The sequence below is a fragment of the Mobula birostris genome, chromosome 7 (assembly GCF_030028105.1).
Source record: "Mobula birostris isolate sMobBir1 chromosome 7, sMobBir1.hap1, whole genome shotgun sequence".
In the NCBI taxonomy this organism is placed as follows: Eukaryota; Metazoa; Chordata; class Chondrichthyes; order Myliobatiformes; family Myliobatidae; genus Mobula; species Mobula birostris.
In genome coordinates this window covers 129,825,096-129,836,341 of record NC_092376.1, presented here as the reverse complement: position 1 = coordinate 129,836,341, position 11,246 = coordinate 129,825,096, and positions in this window count along the sequence as shown.

Sequence of the window (11,246 nt, the reverse complement as noted above, 5' to 3'; positions counted from 1 at the left end):
GTGGAGAGGGGAGACTTGCCGCATGGGCAACTGCCGGTCTTCCATACAAACTTGCCCAGGCCTGCGCCCTGAAAAACCTTCCAAGGCGCAAATCCATGGTCTCACGAGACTAACGGATACTTATTTAATTTTATTTAGACACAAAGTAAAGGTTGATTTTGTTTTGTAATTCCCCAAATTTGAGTCCTGACAGTTGTGATCTGCCCAGGCAGATGTGGGTTCCCTGGGCTTACACTGAGCTGTATTAGGACAGTGCAAGTGACAGCGACCAGAGTGGGACTGGGATGGAGAACTAAAGTAACAGACGACTGGGTCACCTTTGCAAATGGATTGGAAATATTCTGGAAAGTGTCGAATTCATCTGTGCTTGATTTCTCTGATGAAGAGGAGATTGTATAATGAATCCCAAATACAATGGACTAGCATAAGCACAACTAAATACTAACATAAGAGGCACAATTGCTACATCTATCAATTCACCACCTCCCTCACCACTATTCAGTGCCCCGAAAATCCTTCCTGGTGAGGTAAACTTCACCTGCAAACCTGTCTAGGTCACCTAATGCACCTGATGTGGTCTCCTCTATAACCTTGAGATGCCAGTGTAGATTGTGGGACTCTGTTGTTAAGCACTTTCCCTGTCTTCAACAGGAAGGATTTCCTGGTGGACAACCATTTTAATTCCACTACCCATTCAGAGTCCAATATATCGGTCCATGGCCTCCTCTACTGCCACGATGAGGCCACTATTAGGTTGGAGGAGCAACATCTCATATTCCATCTGGGTAGCCTCTAACCTGACAATATGAACATCGATTTCTCCAACTTCTGGTAAATTCTTCTCCTTCCCCTTCTCTCCTTTACCATTCCCCAACTGGCTCCATTCTTACCTGTTCTTTTTCCCTCACCTGCCTATCACTCCCTCTGGTGCCCCACATCATTTCCTTTCTCCCATGGTCCATTCCCCTCTCCTCTCACAGATTTCTTCTTCTTTATCCCTTTACCTTTTCCACCTATCACCTCCCAGCTTTTCATTTCATTACTACGTCCCCACTCTCCCACATTCCCATCATATGGCTTCACCTATCATCAGTGTATCTTGTACTCCTTTCCCTCTCCCCCTACCTTCTTATTCTGGCTTCTTCCCTCTTCTTTTCCAATCCTGATGAAAGGACACAACCCAATACATTGTCTCTTTATCCCTGTCCACAGATGCTGCTTTACCTGTTGGGTTCCTCCAGCATTCTGTCTGTACTACTCTGCAATGCACTAAGTAGGGAAAAAAAGCAAGTGAATTGTTGCTTTAACTGGAAGAACTTTTTAGTTACCTCTATAAAGAGAAAGGAGAAGGTAAAAGGACTGGGGCTACATCTCAAGACATAGCACAATTTTGTTCCCTGTAGCTAGAGAAAGACACGTACCTTGAGTCAATACAGGACGCATGGATTCCTGAGATGATGCTGTTGTGCTATGAAGTGACAACAAGGAAGACTGACGTGTACTCACTGCAGTTTAAAGCAATCACAATTTGATTGATACATATTGTACAATACAATATCTCAAAAAGCTAGATTTTCCAGCAGGAATGTCTAGAACTAGGGGATATATTGTCAGGAGAAGGGATTCATTACTCAAGAAATTGGAAGAATTTCTTCATACAGAGGAGTGCAAACGTTTCATTTTTTTTTTATTCAATGGCATCCATAGCCATTTTTCGATGGCTGTGGATCCACTGGATAAATTCTAGGTAAAGATAAATAGATTTTTGGACAACTGAAAGATATCAGAGAATATGCTGACTGGGCCCTAAATGGCTTGAAGGTACTAGATCACCTCTAAACAGATCTCAAGGCTTTTGGTCCAGTACTGTTTCTACTTTTCTTTTTATGCACTTAAATTAAACATATACGCAAGACTAAAAACATATAAAAACACTTGAGATTACTCTTTCAATCCGTGTCACACCCTAGAAAAAGAATGATGATCCCAGAGATTCAAATCAGAAAATGCTGGTTTTCCCTGGCATATGTCAATGAAAATTGCTGTTATTCCAGAGCACTTCTGGGAGACTTGCTCCACGTTGTCCTGGGAGTACCCAATTTTAGACATTCCTGAGGGAACCCAGTCAGTCACCTAATGCAAAGCTGGATTATCATGTTAGTTAGTCCCTTGATTACCATTCACTTATTCTGGTCACTTCTAAATAGATACCCTCCACACACCAGTTGCAGCTACACTGTTGACCCCTTGACCTCCTGAGAACCAGCCCCTAAATCCCCGATCTTCCAAACCCATGATCTTCTACCCTGCAATCCATTGAGGCACACTAAGGAGAGCTCAATCTTAAATTAAATTCAGGCTCTGAATGCCCAACTTACAGACACCACGACATAGAGACAAGTTCCCATAGTATCATTAAATCTAAAACTCTGATGTAGATATACTTATTCATTCCTACAATTGGTAAAACTAGTTAAATTTACTTGATCTATTTCTGACACTGCTCTCCCCTTTCTCAATCTCTCTGTCTCCATCTCTGAAGACAAGTTGTCTACCAACATCTTTTATAAACCTACCGATTCCCATAGCCAACTTGATTATACTTCTTCCCACCTTGTCTCCTGTAAAAATGGTTTTCGTTTTTCTCAGTCCCTTTGCCTGTGCTTCATCTGTCCCCTGGATGAGGCTTTCCTTTCCATGATGTCTTCTTCTTGAAGGAATGGGGTTCCCTTTCCTCCACAATTAATGCTGCCCTCACCTGCATCTCTTCCATTTCCTGGACGTCCATGCCCACCCCATCTTCCTGTTACCTTAACAGGAATAGAGTTTGTGTCCTTCCTTACCACTGGATCCAACACATCATTCTCCTCAAGTTCTGCCATCTTCAACAGGATACTACCACCAAACACAGCTTTACCTCCCCTTCAATCTCCTCCTTCTGTAGGGATCTTTCCTTCAGGATTGTCTTGTCTATTCGTCCCTAACCACTAATCTTCCTCCTGGCACATATCCCTGCAAGTGACAGACATGCTACACCTGCTCATTCATTTTCTCCATTACGGGCCCAAATCCTTCCAGGTGAGGCAACACTTCATATGCAAATCTATTAGGGTCATCTATTGTATGTGGTGTTCCCAGTGCAGCCTCCTTTATGTTGGTGAGATCCAACATAAGTTGGGGGACTGCTTTGTTGAGCACCTCTGCTCCATCTGCCAAGAGCAGAATTTCCCAGTGGCCAACAATTTTAATTCCAATCCCTATTCCCTTTCTGATATGTTGGTCCATTGCCTCCTCTTTTACCATTATGAAAAAGCAATACCTCAAGTTATGTTTAGGTAGCCTCCTAATTCCTGAGATGATGCTGTTGTGCTATGAAGTGACAACAAGGAAGACTGACGTGTACTCACTGCAGTTTAAAACAATCACAATTTGATTGTGATGGCATTAACATTGATTTCTCCTTCCGGTATTTTTCCCTCCCCCTCCCCTCTGCTTCTATTCTCCACTCTGGTCTCTTACCTTTGCTCCTCACCTGCCTATCCCCTCCTCCTGGTGCCCCTCCTTCTTCCCTCTCTCCCATTGTCCACTGCCCTCTTCTCTTAGATTCCGTCTTCTCCAGCCCTTTATCTTTCCCACCCACCTGGCTTCACCTATCACCTTCTAGCTATCCTCCTCCACCACCGCCCCCCACCACCTTTTTATTCTAGTGTCTTTTCCCATCCTGAAGAAGGGTCTCAGCCCAAAGTATCGACTGCTTTCTATAGATGTTGCCTAACTTTCTGGGTTCCTCCAGCATTTTGTGCATGCTGCGCTGGATTTCCAGCATCTGCAGAAACTCTTATGTTCCTCTCTCTCTCTCTGTCCACTTTTAGTCATTGTTCTTTCTTATCGATGGCTTTTGATGCCATTCATTACAATGCTGCAGAGACATGTTTACAGCTTGAAATGACTTTTTTTTGTGTTTTTTCTGACATGGATGAAATCAACTAATGGACATCTGTAAAAATGAACCCATTCAATACCCCGGAATGGCCTGCACACATACCTCCCACACATCTCACCTTGTAACCCAGCCCAATTATCAGTCTGATTCCAACTGCAATACCCCTCACAGAATTCCTGACTTTAACAACTAGTTTCCTGATTCTTTCCCCAAAATAGTTCTCGGAACAATAAACCTGATGCTTCTTGTTTCTAACCATATCACAGGAGTAGGTTGCCCTTCCCCACAACCCGAGTGAAGGCACAAAGAACCAATACTTTATCAGTTTCTCAACACTCAAATATCTAGCCGCTCCCATCCAAAAAAACACTGGTCACAACTTAGGCTCAATTGTGCCTCTAACTGTCAACCATCTCAATCTCCGGATCGAGTTTCAGAACCAATTACTCATGGAATGTTTAAAACCCAAAATGTGCACACCCTGTTCCATTTCCAAGTCAATGGATCCAAATATTAAAGTACGAGAGTAAAAAAAAAATGCCATTTTGAAGGCAATTGCTACAGTAAAACTGAACAATGTAATAAAATTATGTGTGCTATCTAAGCTTAATCTGGAGTAAATCAGCACTATCATGAATAAATGAAGGTAGTTGATACAGGTGTAGAACAGGTCACTTCTAATGCTTAGTGGCAACAGAGAAAATATTGCTATATACAGTAAGTAGGCTATGCTGATGGTTCAAAACCATCATTGCATGCAGTACCATGTTCATGTTATAAGACCATAAGACCTAGTAGCAGAATTAGGCCATTTGGCCTATTGGCTCCGCTCTGGCATTCAATCATGGCTCATCCTTTTTTCCACTCCTCAACCCCATTTCTTGGCCTTGTCCACGAAACCTTTAATGCAGTGTCCAATCAAGAACCGATCAATCTCTACCTTAAATATATCCAATGACCTGACCTCCACAGATGTCTGTGGTAACAAATTCCACAAATTCACCACCCTCTAAGCTAAAGAAATTTCTCTGCATCGCTGTTTTAAATGGACGGCCCTCTATCCTGAGGCGGTGCCCCCTTGTCCTAGACTCCCCCACCATGGGAAACATCCTTTCCACATCTACTCTGCCTAAGCCTTTCAACATTTGAAAGCTTTCACTGAGATCCCCCATCCTTTAAATTCCAGCGAGGACAAACCCAGAGCCATCAAATGTTCCTCGTATGATAACTCTTTCATTCTTGGAATTATCCCTGTGAACCACCTCTGGACCCTCTCTAATGCCAGCACATCTTTTCTTAGACGAGAAGCCCAAAACTGTTCACAATACTCAAGGTGAGGCCTCACCAGTGCCTTCTAAAGCCTCAGCATCGCATCCCTGTTCTTGTATTCAAGACCTCTTGAAATAAATGCTAATATTGTTGTTGCCTTCCTCACCACTGACTCAACCTGCAATTTAAACTTTAGGGTGTTCTGCACAAGGACTCTCAAGTCCCCTTGCATCTCAGATTTTCTCTTATCATCTATTAAGTTACAAAATTCAAAAGCAACACACACAAAATGCTGGAGGAACTTAACGGGTCAGACAGTATCTATGGAAAAGAGTAGACAGCCAACATTTTGAGCCGAGACCCTTCTTCAGGACTCAAAATTCAAAAGCAAATGTAACTAATAAGAAAGTAAATGGATCAAAGCAGAATCATTTTGACAGTATTAATGTGATTTTTTTTTATAGTTACTCCTGCTCACTCAACAAAAAATATTAAGGCATACCATTATCCAGTAATCATTGTTTGTGTCAGAAAAAGAATTATAAGGGTCTTGAGGGAAAACTTTTTCACGGGGAGCGTGGGGAGTATACATTGTGAGCTGCCACTGAAAGTTGAAACAGGTACAATAGTATAATTCAAAGAACACTTAGATAGATACATGGAGGTGAGCATGAGCGTGGACTCGCTGGGCCATGCTCTGTTACTCTGTGACTCTATGGCTCCATGATACCCCAGTTAGACAGTAACCCAGAAATGCAGTCACTTTCACTAGCTGGCCCTGTTAATAATTCTGGACTTGTGATACAGGATGAGCTATTATTCCTTGTTGTAAGCCATTGATATGTCTGTGTTACAAATACAAGAAAATCCAAGGCAAAACACACAAAATGCTAGAGGAACTCAGCAGGCCAGGCAGCAAATATGCAAATGAATAAACAGTTGACATTTTGGACTGAGACCCTTCATCAGGAATGCTCAGATCTCCTGGGGTGAATATATTCCTGCAAAACTGCTGCTGCACCAAAAACATTTTGAAAACAGCTGGCTGTCAGTGTGTTCTACTTGACAAAGGGAAAAATAATTTTCATTACTTTTCAAGAGCAATTAAACAGAAGATGTTGCAGACTGAAGTCCAGTGGATTACAATATGGGAACATTGGTATGTATACATACGTAATTACAGATCTCAAATTTATGTTGGCACTTACTTTTATCGACAGGTCAGCATACAGAGAGGAGGTGCAGTGGCTAGCGGACTGCTGCAGAGCCAACAACCTGTATCTGAATGTGAACAAAACAAAAGAGATGGTTGTTGACTTCGGGAAGACTCAAAGCGACCACTCTCCACTGGACATCGATGGCTCCTCCGTAGAGATCCTTAAGAGCATCAAATTTCCTGGTGTTCACCTGGCGGAGAATCTCACCTGGTCCCTCAACACCAGCTCCATAGCCAAGAAAGTCCAGAAAGCGTCTCTACTTTCTGCAAAGGCTAAAAAAAAGTCCACCCCCCCACCCCCCATCCTCACCACATTCTACAGAGGTTGTATTGAGAGCATCCTGAGCAGCTGCATTACTGCCTGAAATTGCACCGTCTCGGATCGCAAGACCCTGCAGCGGATAGTGAGGTCAGCTGAAGGGATCATCGGGGTCTCTCTTCCCGCCATTACAAACATTTACACCAGACGCTGTATCTGCAAAGCTAACAGTATTGTGAAGGACCCCACGCACACCTCATACAAAGTCTTCTCCCTCTTGCCATCTGGCAAAAAGCACCGAAGTATTCGGGCTCTCACGACCAGACCATGTAACAGTTTCTTCCCCCAAGCCATCAGACTCCTCAATTCCCAGAGTCCAATCTGACACCAACCTACACACATATACACACACACACACACACACACACACTCTCTCTCTCTCTCACACTCAACTGAACACCATTCCACTCCCTTTGCAATTTTTGCTCATTTCTTTCTCAATTCCTGCTAAAACGTTGTTTACATTTACATCATTTATTATTATATTGTAATTTGTCCTTTACTGTGCCTATTGTCTTGTTTATTAATTATTGTACTGTCTTGCACTGTTTTGTGCACTTTATGTAGTCCCGTGTAGGCCTGAAGTTTAATGTAGTTTTGTGTTGTCTCACATAGTTTACTGTAGTTTTGTGTTGTTTCATGTAGCATCATGGTCCTGGAGGATCGTTGTTTCATTTTTACTGTGTACTGTACCAGCAGTTACAGTTGAAATGACAATAAAAGCGACTTGATTTGACTTGATCTGCTAACTTTAAATTGACTCAACAATTCTCAACCTGATCCTAGTGTAATATCCAATATATAGAAACATAGAAACATAGAAAATAGGTGCAGGAGTAGGCCATTCGGCCCTTCGAGCCTGCACCGCCATTTATTATGATCATGGCTGATAATCCAACTCAGAACCCCACCCCAGCCTTCCCTCCATACCCCCTGATCCCCATAGCCACAAGGGCCATATCTAACTCCCTCTTAAATATAGCCAATGAACTGGCCTCAACTGTTTCCTGTGGTAGAGAGTTCCACAGATTCACCACTCTCTGTGTGAAGAAGTTTTTCCTAAACTCGGTCCTAAAAGGCTTCCCGTTTATCCTCAAACTGTGGCCCCTTGTTCTGGACTTCCCCAACATTGGGAACAATCTTCCTGCATCTAGCCTGTCCAATCCCTTTAGGATTCTATACGTTTCAATCAGATCCCCCCTCAATCTTCTAAATTCCATTGAGTACAAGCCCAGTTCATCCAGTCTTTCTTCATATGAAAGTCCCGCCATCCCAGGAATCAATCTGGTGAACCTTCTTTGTACTCCCTCTATGGCAAGGATGTCTTTCCTCAGATTAGGGGACCAAAACTGCACACAATACTCCAGGTGTGGTCTCACCAAGGCCTTGTACAACTGCAGTAGTACCTCCCTGCTCCTGTACTCGAATCCCCTCGCTATAAATGCCAGCATACCATTCGTCTTTTTCACCGCCTGCTGTACCTGCATGCCCACTTTCAATGACTGGTGTATAATGACACCCAGGTCTCGTTGCACCTCCCCTTTTCCTAATCGGCCACCATTCAGATAATAATCTGTTTTCCTATTTTTGCCACCAAAGTGGATAACTTCACATTTATCCACATTAAATTGCATCTGCCATGAATTTGCCCATTCACCCAACCTATCCAAGTCACCCTGCATCCTCTTAGCATCCTCCTCACAGCTAACACTGCCACCCAGCTTCGTGTCATCCGCAAACTTGGAGATGCTGCATTTAATTCCCTCATCCAAGTCATTAATATATATTGTAAACAACTGGGGTCCCAGCACTGAGCCTTGCGGTACCCCACTAGTCACCGCCTGCCATTCTGAAAAGGTCCCGTTTATTCCCACTCTTTGCTTCCTGTCTGCCAACCAATTCTCTATCCACATCAATACCTTACCCCCAATACCGTGTGCTTTAAGTTTGCACACTAATCTCCTGTGTGGGACCTTGTCAAAAGCCTTTTGAAAATCCAAATATACCACATCCACTGGTTCTCCCCTATCTACTCTACTAGTTACATCCTCAAAAACTTCTATGAGATTCGTCAGACATGATTTTCCTTTCACAAATCCATGCTGACTTTGTCCGATGATTTCACCGCTTTCCAAATGTGCTGTTATCACATCTTTGATAACTGACTCCAGCAGTTTCCCCACCACCGACATTAGGCTAACCGGTCTATAATTCCCCGGTTTCTCTCTCCCTCTTTTTTTAAAAAGTGGGGTTACATTAGCCACCCTCCAATCCTCAGGAACTAGTCCAGAATCTAACGAGTTTTGAAAAATTATCACTAATGCATCCACTATTTCTTGGGCTACTTCCTTAAGCACTCTAGGATGCAGACCATCTGGCCCTGGGGATTTATCTGCCTTCAATCCCTTCAATTTACCTAACACCACTTCCCTACTAACATGTATTTCGCTCAGTTCCTCCATCTCACTGGACCCACTGTCCCCTACTATTTCTGGAAGATTATTTATGTCCTCCTTAGTGAAGACAGAACCAAAGTAATTATTCAATTGGTCTGCCATGTCCTTGCTCCCCATAAGCAATTCACCTGTTTCTGTCTGTAGGGGACCTACACTTGTCTTTACCAGTCTTTTCCTTTTTACATATCTATAAAAGCTTTTACAGTCAGTTTTTATGTTCCCTGCCAGTTTTCTCTCATAATCTTTTTTCCCCTTCCTAATTAAGCCCTTTGTCCTCCTCTGTTGAACTCTGAATTTCTCCCAGTCCTCAGGTGAGCTACTTTCTCTGGCTAATTTGTATGCTTCTTCTTTGGAATTGATACTATCCCTAATTTCTCTTGTCAGCCACGGGTGCACTACCTTACTTGATTTATTCTTTTGCCAAACTGGGATGAACAATTGTTGTAGTTCATCCATGCAACCTTTAAATGCTTGCCATTGCATATCCACCGTCAATCCTTTAAGTGTCATTTGCCAGTCTATCTTAGCTAATTCACGTCTCATACCTTCAAAGTTACCCCTCTTTAAGTTCAGAACCTTTGTTTCTGAATTAACTATGTCACTCTCCATCTTAATGAAGAATTCCACCATATTATGGTCACTCTTACCCAAGGGGCCTCTCACAACAAGATTGTTAATTAACCCTTCCTCATTGCTCAAAACCCAGTCCAGAATAGCCTGCTCTCTAGTTGGTTCCTCGACATGTTGGTTCAAAAAACCATCCCGCATACATTCCAAGAAATCCTCTTCCTCAGCACCTTTACCAATTTGGTTCACCCAACCTACATGTAGATTGAAGTCACCCATCATAACTGCTGTACCTTTATTGCACACATTTCTAATTTCCTGTTTAATACCATCTCCGACCTCACTACTACTGTTAGATGGCCTGTACACAACTCCCACCAGCGTCTTCTGCCCCTTAGTGTTACTCAGCTCTACCCATATCGATTCCACATCTTCCCGGCTTATATCCTTCCTTTCTATTGCGTTAATCTCTTCTTTAACCAGCAACGCCACCCCACCTCCCCTTCCTTCATGTCTATCCCTCCTGAATATTGAATATCCCTGAACGTTGAGCTCCCATCCTTGGTCACCCTGGAGCCATATCTCTGTGATCCCAACTATATCATAATCATTAATAACAATCTGCACTTTCAATTCATCCACCTTATTACGAATGCTCCTTGCATTGACACACAAAGCCTTCAGGCGCTCTTGTACAACTCTCTTAGCCCTTATACAATTATGCTGAAAACTGGCCCTTTTTAATGCTTGCCCTGGATTTGTCGGCCTGTCACTTTTACTTTTCTCCTTAGTACTTTTTGCTTCTACCCTCACTTTACACCCCTCTGTCTCTCTGCACTGGTTCCCATCCCCCTGTTGTGAACTAACCTCCTCACGCCTAGCCTCTTTAATTTGATTCCCACCCACCAACCATTCTAGTTTAAAGTCACCTCAGTAGCCCTCGCTAATCTCCCTCCCAGGATATTGGTCCCCCTAGGATTCAAGTGTAACCCGTCCTTTTTGTACAGGTCACACCTGCGCCAAAAGAGGTCCCAATGATCCAAAAACTTGAATCCCTGCCCCCTGCTCCAATCCCTCAGCCACGCATTTATCCTCCACCTCATCGCATTCCTACTCTCACTGTCACGTGGCACAGGCAGTAATCCCGAGATTACTACCTTTGCGGTCCTTTTTCTCAACTCCCTTCCTAGCTCCCTATATTCTCCTTTCAGGACCTCATCCCTTTTCCTACCTATGTCATTGGTACCTATATGTACCACGACCTCTGGCTCCTCACCCTCCCACTTCAGGATATCTTGGACACGATCAGAAATATCCCGGACCCTGGCACCAGGGAGGCAAACTACCATCCGGGTCTCTGGACTGCGTCCACAGAATCGCCTAACTGACCCCCTTACTATCGAGTCCCCTATCACAACTGCCCTCCTCTTCCTTGCCCTACCCTTCTGAGCTACAGGGCCGGACTCTGTGCCGGAG